We start from the raw sequence: 15,456 nt of genomic DNA on the forward strand, positions 1-15,456 counted from the left end.
ACAAATCGCTCTTAATTTCAGGCCCTGTGACATGTGGTGAAAAAGCAGCATTAAAGAAGGCTGGTTATTAACTTCCTTTAATTCCACAAGAAAATAATGGCCACAGTAGCAAAACTGGTGTTTTAGCCTAAATCAGATATATTGTATATATATTATATAATGTATATTGTATATTGTATTGTATATAATGTATATAATGTATTTTTAAATTGGAAGGAGAGAAAAGTAAAGATTATATCATCTATGATGCAATATTCTGGAATGAATTGAACAATGGGAAATTAACTACATATATATATATGTGTGTGTGTGTGTGTGTGTATATATATATTTATATATACACACAGATCTTTGATTTACAAAATCATTTTTTGTTCATAATACAGTTACTCTTAGGAATATTTCAATTGTTATGAATGCATAATGTCATAAACATTTCAAACTACATTTCAAATTTATATTGGCAAGGTTTTGTCCTAAACTTTCATTACAATGATCACTTAAACACTTATCCTGGCTGGGCTCACAGTGCCTTAAAACGATGTGTTTTATTTAAATATCTTACTTTTGTATTTCAAAGAATAATTCTTTTGATACATTCCGTTTCATCACTCCATCCATCCATCCATCCATCCAGCCATTCATCCATCCCACTGAGGGGGGGCTAGTTTGAGCATATGGTTTCATTCAAAATAAAAGTTTCTCTTCTGCATTTTTTTTTTAAACCAACTACTGGAGTATTTATGCGGCAACGTCTATAAGGTGAAAAAGCAAAAAAACGGTGAGGTAAATAATTTTTTCTTATTGGCTCAGTTAAGAACCTGCAGGAACACGGTAACTCGGGTCACCTGCCTCTCCCCTAACCATAACCTTGGCTGTGACCCTGGCCCTCATCGCCTGTCCTCTGCGTCGCCCCGGGATCCATCATAGGAGCCTCCCCTCTGTCCACTGAACACTGAGTGAGATGGACAGACCAGCGTTCGCGTATGCATACCAGCCTGGGATTTGAACCAATGACCTTCTATACCCACTGAGCCACAATTCAGGTATATATATATCAGTGCGGTGTGGGCCTTTGACTGGAGAGTCATTGGTTTAAATCCCAGGGTCAGTAGAGTGGTTTCAATGAACAAGGCCCGTAACTCCAGGTGCTCTAGCGACTGTCAGACTCTGCTTTTTCAGAAATACTCCTTCAGCTTGGATCTGATAGTTAGATAAATATATTTATGTGTTCAAAAGGCAGCCTTAATATGACAAATAACAAATTCTGTTTATTTCTAATGTAGACGCATTTTGAAAGCCATCCTTACAGCGATTTTACCCCAAATTAAGGGTGTTTGGGAATTTCGGGAATCGCTTCTGATATTTGCAGACTGATTTTCAGCTTTTCCGGATTTTCCGGATTTCACGCCGGTGGCCATGACAGGACAGGAGAGTGACGGGGACATCACCGGTGACACAGCGGGTCATGCTCCTGTGCTCGGACAAGGGGAGGCGCTTTCGGGAAAGTTCTGGCCAAAATAACCCCTTCGGTGAGCAAACTGCCCCCCCCCCCCCGCGCCCCCGGCCCCCTGCCTGATCAAACACAGCGTGGCACTGGGCCTCTCTGATAACAGCCATTCCCACTCAGAGCCCCCCCGCGCCCTTATCTCCCCCCCCCCCCCCCCGCCCCCTCCTATCCTTCACCGGACTGCACCAGCTGTGAGGCGACGCTCAATCCAGCCAGAACGGGGGGGGGGATGCTTTTACCAACAGGAACGCAGTGGTGCCCATGATGTCGGTGAGCATGTCTGTACGACTGTTACCCTGACTACTTTTATTAAAAATAAGAAACTAACACGAGTAGTGAAATCTACCTTTACAAACACACACACACACACACAAGGTTTGTAATTGTATCTTTGTGGGGACTCTCCATTCATATCTATGGAAAAAAATTTCTAACAATGGCAACCTGAACCCCAATCCAGCCCTAACCTTAAACATAAGTAACCAAACAAAATACGAGACTTTTGGCATTTTTCGTTTTTTGATTGCAGTCACAGATTTTTATAAGATTGAGGTCATCCTTAAGGGGACGGGGAAAATGGTCCCCATAATGTCAAAATAACAGCTTTTTTTCACACCGAGGAAACATTTGGTCCTCACAATGTAATATAGACTCTCTCTCACACACACACACACACACACACGGCTTTGAAATCTCTGGTGGGGAGCGGGTATGCACCCAATATTTTCCAGACCTGTTTCTCATGAGTATAGATCACGCCTGGACGAGGGGGAATTTCACAAACATTCGTGGGGGGTGGAGGGGGTGGGGCAGGGGGGCATTTACAATGTAAATCCCGGCCTTTTGTCTGATTGGCCATGGAGAGCATTTCCGGCAGAGCCGGGCCTGCGACCTGCTCAAGGCACCGAAACAGTAACCAGGCCATTCGATGGCGAGATGCGGCAAAACCGCGGCTTCTCAGCGGGAAGGGGCGCGACATTTCCTAGGCAGGGATAAGAAGTACAGAAGGAGCGATAAAAGCATAACAGCGGCTCCGCGAGTCTAGCGCGCGCTATCCGAGCCGCAATCCCAGCTCCTACAGCACGGAGGCGATGGCGTCATCTTTGAAAGCGGAATAGGACGGCGTTGGCCTTGGTCCCTCGGATACTCCCGGGGAAAAACTGAAAGTCAGAAGGAGGGAAGGAGATGGAAAGAGAGAGAGAGAGGGCCGGAGGAGGGAGAGACGGGGTGGCCCGGCTCAGGCCCTTGACCTCGCTCCTTCTGGAGCTCTGACCCCGACCCAGATGTGCTTCCTGCCGCCACCCCCCCAGGCCCCGTCGGCCAGACCCGGACCGGCAGAGAAGAGCGGAGCTCCTTACCTTCCTGGCCTCGCGTGGCTCTCCCTGCCTCACCCGTCCGCCGAGGTCACCCTGCCTCCAACACCCTGCCTCCGACACCCTGCCTCCGACACCCTGCTTCTGACAAAGTTTGCCAAGCACTGAGCGAAGAACGAGAGGAGGTCAGGAAGGGAACAAAGGTGGGGGGAGTGGGGAGGCAGGGGGGGGGGGTGCTCACCGATTCAGGCTAAAGAGGAGCCATCAGTGTCCCCCCCGGATGCCCCCATTCTGTCGCGTTCTGGCTGGCTGGACATGGGGCGCCCCCCAAAAGGAAAAACCCACCGCTAAGACCCAATCAGCCGCCCAGCCCTGGGGGGGCCTGTGGTTGCCCCTCTAAATTGGATATCCAGGCGGATTTGGGATTTCTCTTTTGTTTGTGGCCCCTGTTGTTGTCCTGCATATTTCCGGCCCCCCCCCCCCCACATGAAAAGCCACCCCCACACACCACGGGGGTGTCAGTTTTTATCATGGAAACTTCAGTTGCACCCACAGACAGACACGCCAAGCCACTTTAAACTCGATCCAATGCGCTCAAATACACAGTCACACCTATAGCATTTGCTGTAGACATCCCTGATTAACAGGCCTCTCGCTGACGCACCTCACTCGTATATGGGGGGGGGGGGCTGTGTAGCTTTGTGGGTTACAATGCTGTGCCCATGATTTGGTCACCATTGGCCCTCTGAGTGAGGCCCCTAACCCCCGTATCTATGGCGACTCTCTGACCCTGCTGTCTCGAAATCTACTTAGGATGAAGGTGTCTGGTACATAAATGAAGTGTAACATAGTTCATAACTAGTAGTACTAACAAGCTGTTAACAAGCCTAACAGTCAGGGCTGAACTGGCCATCGAGTAAACCAAGCCTTTTCTCAGGGGACCAGTGAGTATGTCAGCGCTTAGGAAAAGTTATATTGGGACCTCCCTGTGAGGGACCCCAGAATTTGGGGCTGATTTTTAGTTTCAGTTCAGGTGTGCTAAGAGGGATGCAGCACGTCGAAAGTCTGTACCGCTGCACAGTTTTCACTGGAGTGAAAAGTGTTGGCCCATGCCTCAGAAAGCCTGCCTCAGAGATAGTCTGCCTCAGAGAGAGCCCGCCTCAGAGGAAGCCCACCTCAGAGAAAGTCTGCCTCAGAGAGAGCCAACCTCAGAGAAAACCTACCTCAGAGAGAGCCCACCTCAGAGAAAGCCAGACACAGAGAGAGCCCACCTCAGAGAAAGCCCGCCACAGAGAGAGTCTGCCTCAGAGAGAGCCTGCCTCAGAGAGAGTCTGCCTCAGAGAGAGCCAGCCTCAGAGAGAGCCTGCCACAGAGAGAGTCCACCTCAGAGAGAGCCAGCCACAGAGAGAGCCCGCCTCAGAGAGAGTCCGCCTCAGAGAGAGCCCACCTCAGAGAAAGCCTGCCACAGAGAGAGTCCACCTCAGAGAGAGCCCACCTCAGAGAAAGCCTGCCACACAGAGAGCCCGCCTCAGAGAGAGCCTGCCTCTGAGAGAGCCCGCAACAGAGAGAGTCCACCTCAGAGAGAGTCCGCCTCAGAGAGAGCCCACATCAGAGAGAGCCCGCCACAGAGAGAGTCTTCCTCAGAGAGAGCCCGCCTCAGAGACAGCCTGCCACACAGAGAGCCTGCCTCAGAGAAAGTCTGCCTCAGAGAAAGTCTGCCTCAGAGAGAGCCCACCTCAGAGTAAGCCTGCCACAGAGAGAGTCTGCCTCAGAGGGAGTCCACCTCAGAGAGAGCCCACCTCAGAGAAAGCCTGCCACACAGAGAGCCCGCCTCAGAGAGAGGCTGCCTCCGAGAGAGCCCGCCACAGAGAAAGCCTGCCTCTGAGAGAGCCTGCCTCAGAGAGAGTCTGCCTCAGAGAGAGTCCACCTCAGAGGGAGTCTGCCTCAGTGAGAAACTGCCACAGAGAGCCCACCTCAGAGAGTGTCCACCTCAGAGAGCCTGCCTCAGGGAAAGCCTGTCTCAGCGAGAGCCCATCTCATAGAGGACTCCCTTCAGACAGAGCCCACCTCAGAGAGAACTTGCCACAGAGAGAGCCTGCCTCAGACAGAGCCCACCTTAGAGAGAGCCCGCCTCAGAGAGAGCCTGCCACTGCAGTGGGCAGTGAGGCACCAGGGTCATCAGTTGGTTCATTACAGGGCCATCAGACCCAATTGGATCTGGTGGATTTACTGGGCTGGAGCTGTAGCCGATGCATTTTATCTGATTACCGGCACCTCTGTCTTGTCTCCTTTTAATCAGAATCACAGACAGGAATCACTTTTGTTTCTCCTGTACAAATGCTCCGTACATCCCAAGGTCATTATAGAGGATTTACACGCCACCTTCAGCCCATTCGTACAGCAATGCGGTAAATCAAAGGGGCAACAGATTAGCCCTTCCGGGATTTCAGGCTACAGGTATATGCTCATGATTACACCTCCCAAAAAACAGCCATTAAGACAATATTGATAAAACTGTGTGTAAAATTAATGGAGAATCCACTTGTGAGAAGATCACATTTAACGTGGCAGCATCTTCAAATAAGATGCAAGGCTCGGGAATGACAGCCAGAGGCATGAGTGAGCAGGTTCTCCTTCCACCAGGCATGCACATTCTCCTTTTCCTGTTTCAGTCCATCTGCACCCTCTTCTGCTCTCTCTGATCTAGAGCCACGCTTTACGGGATCCACCGCTGGTTGTTTTTGTTCAGTAGCTGATCTCAGACCTGTTCATGTCGTTGTGATCCATCGTGTCACAAACCCAGCATAGTTCTAGATCACAGCGCTCTTATGGAAACGTGGCGCCCCAAGGCTGGGCGAGGGGGCAGGCCAGGTGAGGTGATTTTTGTGGGTCATGTGATGCAGGGACTCGGGGTTGAATCCTTCCAGCTCGCGGAGTTTGCATGTCATGTTCTTCCCATGTTCGTGAGGATCTTCTCCATCTTCTTCAGCCTTCTCCCCCAGTCCAGAAACATGCAGGAAGTGAGGTAGCATCTCTAAATTGACCATGGTGTGTGACTTGAATGTTTTTGGGTGTGCCCTGTGATAGAAGGGAATCCCGTCTGGGGTGTCCCCCTGCCTCGTGCCCTGTGATAGAAGGGAATCCCGTCTGGGGCGTCCCCCTGCCTCGTGCCCTGTGATAGAAGGGAATCCCGTCTGGGGCGTCCCCCTGCCTCGTGCCCTGTGATAGAAGGGAATCCCATCTGGGGGGTCCCCCTGCCTCGTGCCCTGTGATAGAAGGGAATCCCGTCTGGGGCGTCCCCCTGCCTCGTGCCCTGTGATAGAAGGGAATCCCGTCTGGGGTGTCCCCCTGCCTCGTGCCCTGTGATAGAAGGGAATCCCGTCTGGGGTGTCCCCCTGCCTCGTGCCCTGTGATAGAAGGGAATCCCGTCTGGGGTGTCCCCCTGCCTCGTGCCCTGTGATAGAAGGGAATCCCGTCTGGGGTGTCCCCCTGCCTCGTGCCCTGTGATAGAAGGGAATCCCGTCAGGGGTGTCCCCATGCCACGTTCCCCATGCTTCCTGGGTTCTGCGCTGGGTAAGTGGGCATGGATGGATGGATGGATGGATGGATGATTGCCCATGGTTTGAAAAGGCTCCACCTGACCACCCTAATTTTGGGTACTTTAAGGTGAGTTTCACGGACGTTCCTGCTTTCTCTACACCAGTCTTCAGCTCATAGGAAAAGGAAAGCAGAGACGGCAGCTTCCCACGGATGAGGTGTCGCACCTGGAACAGGAAGCGGGGACGTGGCCCCGCGTGTCAGCGAGCCGCTGGAGTGTGTTTGACATGCGTGTGGATGTGGCAAGCGTGCTGATTCGCCGTGTCCTGCACCACAGACAGCCATATTGGAAGTGGCGAGCGGGAACGGCGGGCACAAGCTGTCGCATATGTTCACCGGCGCCGCCCCGCAGGCCTGCTGGAGTAGAACGAGGCTCCCTCCCTCCCTCCAATTAGCGGCCGTGATCAGTCAGTGTTGATGAACAGAGGAGGGGGTGGCAGACGGGGGTGGGGGGGGGGGGGGCACGAACGGCTTGTGATCTGTAGAGCTACAGGTGCTCCCCCCGGCCCCCCTGGGTCCCTCGGGCAGGGGGTGGGGGTCCACACACCTGGGATGGCGTGTCGGGGCACAGAGCTCAGTCGGCTTTCATACAGCGCCCTCGGATCTGGGGGGGTTAATGGCCCACAGACATGTGACTGTTCTGCTGAGGCTGGGCCTCAAACCGGCGACCTTCTGATCACAGGCACAGAGGCTCCCTCTCTCTGACCTTTGACCTGTAGTATTCCCTTCATGGATCATCACCCAAGGTCCACTCTCGCATCACCCCCGCACCGTGGACTCTAGTGGCTTATATCTACCTTAACACCACACCCCCCACCCCCGCCGGCCAATGAGATTGCAGTGCCTGTCTGAGACTGCAGGGTGTCGGCCTGGGCAAAGGAGCAGGTTCCAAAGATCACACGGCTGACGGACAAGAGAACAACTGGCGCTCATCCCCACCACCTCCCTGACCCCCCCCACCCCCTGCACAACAAAGGCCGACTTGAGGAAATCCTGAACTGAGCTGCCCCCCCCCCCAACCCCCCCTCCACACCCTGGAACGTGATGGTGCGTGAGCATTCTTGCAGAAACCCCCCAGGCTGGCGAGCCAAGGACCAGGGAAATTTAAATTAGGATGAACACAGACGTGGGGGGTGCAGGGGGCTGGGGAGGGGGGGTGGAAAATACACCAGGAGGGCACAGATTAAAGGGGCCGAAAGAAGGTCTTGCAAGGTTGGAGGTCAACCTGGGGTTCTGGGTCTGCTGGGGCGCCCAGCATCTCCGGCGATGGCGGATGGCGGATGGTGGTGTGGCTTTGTTTTGGCGTCGCTTCTCCTTTTTAATTCTTTTTTAATTTTGCGAGTGGAGTGCAGATTACCTTCAGCCTCTCTAATGCCACGTACGCATGCATGCTGATCAGCCTCCCTGTCGCCGACGGTCATCGCTTAAAAATGCATAAGAACAACTGATGTGTGCAAGGAAATAGAATCTGTGTCCCCCCGCACTCCCCCCTCCCCTCCCCTCCCCTACCCCACCCAACCCCCCCCCCAAGCTGGGAAATCCGCATGTTCTGAGAACATCATGAAAAAAAAATTAGCTTATCTCTTAATCATTAAACGCGAGAGACTTGGACAACGCCCTGAAAACTCCGCTGTCCCGTTAGAACGGCAGGTTAATCATGTCCTCCGCGATGCTTAATGAGCACATCAACTTCATGAGATGATGAGACATTTTAATTATGCGCCATTCCACGCACGGGGCCGACCCGATTTCAGTCCCGGAGAATTCGCCCTGTGTGCGGCACGCTGATGTTTTCCGTGCCGGTTTTTGGATAAAGAATCTTGTCAGAAGTGAAGATAGGTAGAGGTAGGGTGAGGGTTTATTTATCCCAAAGAGGGTAATTTCTGCACTATCTAATGAAAACTCCAGTTCTCAGGTGAGGTAAGAGCACAGTACCGCACACGGCGGCTGTCTGGGGCAATAACAAACTCCAGAAGATTATTTGGAGGTCAGAAGCAGCGAGAGCCGGTGGGAATCACTGGAGCGTGACTGGGAGACATTTGTCAGCATTGAAGGAAGCGTCATCCATGGAGAGTGTTTAAGGCTTTCTTTTCAGGAAGAGCAGAATTAACACTCACTGGTGTCTCTCTTCATGAAATCGGTTAAGGAACGGTGAGGCGTTTTTGTGATTTTACTTGTCGTGCCTGGATATTAACCCTCCTTTTGGTTTGTGTTGCTCTGCTGAACAGCGTGAAGAAGAGGTTCCCGCTTTGTTAGCTGTCTTTTTGTTGCATGCCTACTTTTTATTTTTATTCAGAAACGTCCCCCAGTCTCACAAGCCTCACAAGCACCAAAATCTCAAATGTACAGTTTCACGAACGTTTTTCAAAAAATGCTGCTTTGTGCATTTTGATGAAAACGAGCAAAAATAAATCACAGTGACACTAATATTACTGCATGATTGTCTTTTTTTATTCATTTAATTAAGTTACATAATTTCAATTTATTTTTAAAATAGCGCCTTTCCGGACAGAGTCAGCCCAGGAGCACAATTCTGCAAATGGGTGCGTTGTGATACATTGTAACATTATTAAGACAGAATAATACAAAAACAGGGAAAAGAGAAGACAAAGTATTTAATCAACATAATTAAGTTATTACAAGATGAGCCTCCTTACAAAAATATGAGACTGGAAGGAATATGGAGAGAATCAGCCATGTACAATTTGCCGCATATTTATCTCATGTTATATGAAATTGCTGAATTTATATTGTGTGAAAATACTACGTAGTCAGCTATGGAAACGTTGGCCTTATGAATTCTGAAAACGTCACAAAGCATTTAAGTTACTTTCTCAGGTTTTTATATTTATTATGAGAAGTTTCACATATTTAATCACTTAATATATTTTATTTTCTATTTAAAATATCTGGGTGATGGTGGTTATGGTCTTAGTAGAGGAAAAAAAAACAAAAATAGATAGAATTCTTTATATAGAGCATATCTAAGTAAGAATATTCTTACAAGAAACAAATAAAATATTATTTGCTTTGCACAATTTGAAACATTGACAAGCAAAGGATTTTTAATCAAACAATCTAAGTTCATTTTCATAAAATTCTAGCTGGTTAATCTAAATGGCAACCGGCCAAAAAGGGGTTTGCGGGCTTCATGCGCTGGTGTGCGATGCATGGATCTGCTGAATTCTGCAGCCTTCCAGTCCCTGCATATGGGCCCAGCCGCTTACAGCACAACCTCCGAAAAGCAGAGCGTTTTATTCCGTGCTACGCACTCTGTATCAAAGGTGACGCTCTCACACTGAGAATCCACTGTCCTTTCACATATTTAGGTAAAAAAAAATGGGACACTGCACTCTCACTGGTGCAGTCCTACCGCTCGTTTTTCCTTACGTCTATGACCCATTTCTCGAGAAAAATGACGACAGCATCATCCGTGGACATTCAGCATATTAGGGTCATGTGCTGTTTCACACGGGACTATGGGAGAAGTCAGAGACGCAAATCGGTGCCCCCTTCTTATTCCACACAAGACGACGGCCAGCCTGAGTCCACAGAACACCAGCGAAAGGGGGATTCCACGGCCCTTTGGGTCAGCCGGCACAGCTCAGTAGCGCCTGTTCCGAAGACGCTTCTGTAAAATTGTATAGATTTGCCCCCTTTCCTCCTCAGCTGAACAACACAAATACCCCTCACTGCTGCTCACAGGCTAACAGAGTCACTGTAAGTGAGCAGATTTTTTTTTTTTTTGCTTTGATGGATTCAGTAGAAAGGAAGACTGCCTATTGTCAGAGTGTCTGCCTGGAAATCGATTTCCGTGCCTCGATTTCACAGAGCATTCAGTCATGTATCCGTACCTTTAGGCTTCAAACACATTATCTTTCACTACAACAAATTAATATCATTTCCAGTTTCATATCGGAATGTCTGGTCTCGTTTTTTTTTTTTTTTACCAAGACTGTAAGAGGAACATAATGAATTATCTAGGATTATATATGAACTTAAGATGTGTGCAAAACTAACACTCAACCGGAAGGAATGATTGCTTTGTTAGTCATGGATCTTGTTGGCAAAGTGGATAGAAACAAAAATAAGTGACCAAAAACGCTCATGGATTCAGGAAATTCTCAGAAACTCAGATCAAGCTAGACCAGCCACTAAGGCAAACAGAACGATCCAGTTGGGTTTGAGGTTTTGAGTAATTCTGCGTGTAATTTTGTGAGTGATTAGCTGTGCAGTTAAATTCTGTGGATCCTGCAATTTCAGTGGAACCATTCCATAGTTTATTTAAAACCATTGTTTGGTCTGGTGCTGTGGTTGAGCAGTACTGTCATCTCATGAGTTGAGGGTTCAAATCCTTACTTCCAAAATCAACTGCAATGTCAAAGTATTAATATGACCGTATTTCCAAACTATTGACTTTGGTCTATGCAGCCATTATTGCATATTAGAAACTGCCTCAGTGTATAGGTGAAAAGTGTAGGTTTTGTCCAGAAGGAGGTGGGCCCAAGCAGATAGAGGAGGTGGAACAAAGACATCTGATTGGTAGGTTTCACCTTCTCTAGTCGCTAAGACCCACCTTCTCCACAATCTGATTGGCTATCTCTCTGAACCAATCATTTTTCGTTCTGCCCTCAGAGCATTTTTGTTTAAGTAAAACTCCCATGAACATCCCAGAAGGGTGTGGCATCCTGTCCAGGGTGCCCTCTGCCTTGTTCCCTATGTTTCCTGGGATGGGTTCCAGGTCCACCTGAATCCTATGCCAGATAAGCCCTTGGAAGAGCCCTGGTGGTAAACCGGTGAGGTGAGAAAACACTTCAGTCCTGAGCTTTTTGTTCCTGCCATTGTGGTTTCATTCTTCTTCCTGGAAAGTGTCTGTATTCTCTATCTTGCTCACAGACAACATACTCCCTGTTAGAGCCAGGCCCTAGCAGGTACTTGGCAGGATGTTCTAGGTGCACAGACCCATGTTGTGGATTGGCTCTGTGGTCCAGGCCTTCCCCTTTCATAACTGTCATGTATCTCACAAAGCTGACACTGGTGGCACGTTTGAACGGCTGGAATGTGGATGGTTGGGTGGATTTCAGAGTCTCTAAAAGGCGACAAGAGGGCAACTCAACTCTGAAAGCCTGAGGTGATCGCGATGCCTGTTTGGCTCTTGTCTGATCAGTGAGCCTACAAGAGGAACTTCAACAGCCTCTCAAGGGTCCAACAGCTACACCCTTGGGCCAAGAATCTTTCAGTATAAAATCCTAGGACCTTAACATCAATGTATCAATATGCAGGTTTTCCAGACACTAAGGACCATTGGCTTTGAATTCAAGACATTTTAAGGAATTAATGCCACCATTATTGCAGAATAGTCCTGAAGGTATGGATGTATGTATAATATGATTGTAAGTATGGGTGTGTGTATAGCCAGCGGCTGGTTCACTGCACCACCCAACACACTGCCAGTGCACAATCCCACCCAGCAGCTGGTTCACTGCACCACCCAACACACTGCCAGTGCACAATCCCACCCAGCAGCTGGTTCACTGCACCACCCAACACACTGCCAGTGCACAATCCCACCCAGCAGCTGGTCGACTGCACCACCCAACACACTGCCAGTGCACAATCCCACCCAGCAGCTGGTTCACTGCACCACCCAACACACTGCCAGTGCACAATCCCACCCAGCAGCTGGTTCACTGCACCACCCAACACACTGCCAGTGCACAATCCCACCCAGCAGCTGCCGCTTTGCTCCAGGTCAACGTGTCCAGACGAGTGCGGCTACAGAGCAAGCTGAGGCCCAGTCAGGGGATCAGGGCAAATTAACCCAGTGGATCAGAGACCCAAATCAGGACTGCCAATCTCAGCCTGTTTAGAATGACCTGTGTATTCATTTTAATTGGGAAAAGACTTTAACATCACTGCTGGCTTCTTAAAAGCAGATGTAAAATATAGTGCTGCATAACCTACCCCATGAACCTTAAATATCTCGAACCAGGCACCAACCAGCTCAGCACCTACAGTATGAACAGCTGCCCACATAGAGACGGTCCGAACCAGGGGCACTGTAACATAGTCATTAGTATGTGACTTGAAAGGTTCTCACAATGCTGGTTAGAACCTGCTTTAAAATTTGTATCAGCTGTATAGCACAGGAATAATCTTATGTTTAACTGTGAAGTGTCGTCAGTTCGAGTACAGACAAGCAGAACTATGCAGTAGCGTAATGTTCGGTATCGTACTCTAGAAAAAAAAATATTTGGGATGAAATTTAAAAGTCAAATTATATTCTCAAAAAAGGATCAGGTTCATTCTGAAGTTATCCATCCATCCATCCGTCCATCCCTCCAACTAAAAAAAATTTCCTGTCCAGAACAAAACGCAACGTTATGTATATTATTATCTTCTTTTGATTTTGGAAACAAAAATACAATTTCAATACTATATATAACACGCAGACATATGCGTGTGCTTAAAATGTAAGGAAAATGCAAACATAACGTAATCGCCGCTGTATTTGTCTTTTTTTAAATAACGCCGCTGTAGGCCTATTCCCAGAATAGCGCAGTCTCTGTTTCTTACATCCTAGGCTACTAAGCCTGAACAGCGGTCCCCTGACGAATGCTGCTTATATAGCGGGTCTCTTCATATCGACCAGGTACATGCGGACTTGTTCTTGCTGACCGTCTCCCGCTGAGTCCCACGTGTTCTTCATTTTTCGCCATGGGAAGCAAATAAAGGGACTATTCAATGTAATCACCACGACGTATTTCTCTTATGAATTAAATCGTCTGTGGTAAAAAAAAAAATCCCTTAGTCATTCAATATCTGCTTAAATATTAAAATCCCAGTTTAAGCGTCCAGCTAGTTCTAAAGAGCTTTAAAGACGCCCGTAAGAGTGTATCGCTCATTTTAGGATAATCGCGCTGCCGTTTGTTTAATTAGGCTGCCAGGACACAGGCAATATGAAATCTGCCGTGTTAATGTGGTTTTGCAAATAAATGTCAGTCTCATATATCACTGTATCACTGTGTTGGTTTCCAAGTTATACAGTATACCAAAGGGGATTTAAAAACTGAAATACGGGCCTATGTATTTTATCCTACATATCTACAAAATACTTACATTTTTAAAAGTACGACGGTTTTGAAGGTATTTTTAACTAATGCGTAGAAAGTAAACTTTATTGTATATACAGGACGCTGTCGAGGGGGTCTTTGGAGTCACAACGCGAAATTTAAATGGACCCACCCAAATACGCCTTAGGTATTGTGCATTTAACTTTATATGCATACTTTTAATAGATTTTCCTCAGCTTCGTTTATAGGCCTATAGGCCTGTCTATTCTGGAAAGTCAACAATACAAAATGAACGGACATTTGAATACGCTTTATTTATTTTTTATAAATAAAAGATAATGGCATCATTATCTTTGCATGAATTTGCTCACACAATCAAAGTTGACATGCTTAATTTTAATCGTGTTAATTTAACCGCGGGGGCACCGAAAAAGCGACACACGCCATCCTGGAAACTTTATTTTTCTTCAATCGACTTTGCCTTTTTTTTTTAAGTGCAGTTAAGGAACGATGGGTCGCGCTTTTTCGGTGAACGTGATTAAAGCTTTTCTACATCGTTCACCCTTTATTTGTTTGTTTGCTTGTTGTGACTAATTGGCTTCTTTTGTTGTGGTGTCTCGCTTTTCGTGTAATTATTTCCAGTTCCACATGACCAGCGAGGGGTCCTCACAGAACTCATTTGAGGAAATCTCCCAGCCTAAAACATTTATGAGGAAAGACCAAAACCACTATCAAACGCTCAGTTATACTCACTGAATTACAATAAACATCAGATTACATGGTACCAAAAATTCGAATCATACATATTTTGGAATCTGTGTTGTTACCTAAATACAAATTAGGTAAATAATATTACGCATTAATCCTGCTGTAAGCCACTTTTCGGTTTTAGGTGACAGCAAAATAACCCAGGAGAGCAAGCCGTTCTCATTAACAGTACTGACAAAGCTAATAATGTTTGTTTATTTCAATATTTCAGCTACCGCTGCTTACCCTTACGTAGATAGGCCTACGTTTTCTTCATCTAATGTTAGATTTGTACCGTATTTTATGCTGTTTTCCTAGCAGAAGGATGTACGTGATGATTAGATACCAATGTTGTTAGCTATCGCTACCCTAACCTTTAAAAAGATTACAAATCCAGAAAATAATACAGTGCGCATTGTAGATCTCATAAAACCAATTTCTTAAATATCAAATCAAAGTAGGACACTCCTTCCGCGAGTTTGCATTATTGAACATTTATCTCATATACAGCTGACGCAGTTTTACAAAAGAATTAAAGTAATTTGTTTCCCCCCCTGCATTCCACGTGATTGCGGACGGAATTAACTAAACTAATTATGTCTAGTTGTCCATGTCACGGGGCGTCACTGTTTTTACCCCTAAGTGGGTCCTTGGAGCGCGCACTGGCTTCATTTGCGAGAATCTTGTTTTTAAAATTGTAGCCCGATTATAGACGGCACTGGCTATTTTAAAAGTCATACCTGATAAAGGAAGCATGAAACTGCGTAACTAAGGCCAATAAGTTTGTTAAGGAATTTGCGGAAGGGTCTGGGATTGCAAGCTAACTTATTCGCTGGAAAAGGGGTCACTGCAAATCTGCCAAGTTTAGCGTCTGATGTGTGTCCTTAATTGGATAATTACTAAAAATCACATTTACATTCCATTATGTATTGGCTACGATATGAAGGACTGATGGAATTCACTGGATGCTTAGTATTGATTTTTAAATCGAATATTTTAGGAGCCACTCAACTGAAAGACAGTAATAAAATGATCGAGCGTTTAGCATCGATTTTTATTAAAGACCCAGTGAACTTTAATCATATTCAGTTTTATTGTAAAAGTTCAATTTCTATCACACAACATCTGATTTCGGCCTAATAGATATAGCTAATACATATTAACCTTTTACTTTCGGCGTAGCTTTCAAAAATCAACGATCTGCTTGTTTTCTGTA

Source organism: Paramormyrops kingsleyae, chromosome 12 (assembly GCF_048594095.1).
Source record: "Paramormyrops kingsleyae isolate MSU_618 chromosome 12, PKINGS_0.4, whole genome shotgun sequence".
NCBI classification, from domain to species: domain Eukaryota; kingdom Metazoa; phylum Chordata; class Actinopteri; order Osteoglossiformes; family Mormyridae; genus Paramormyrops; species Paramormyrops kingsleyae.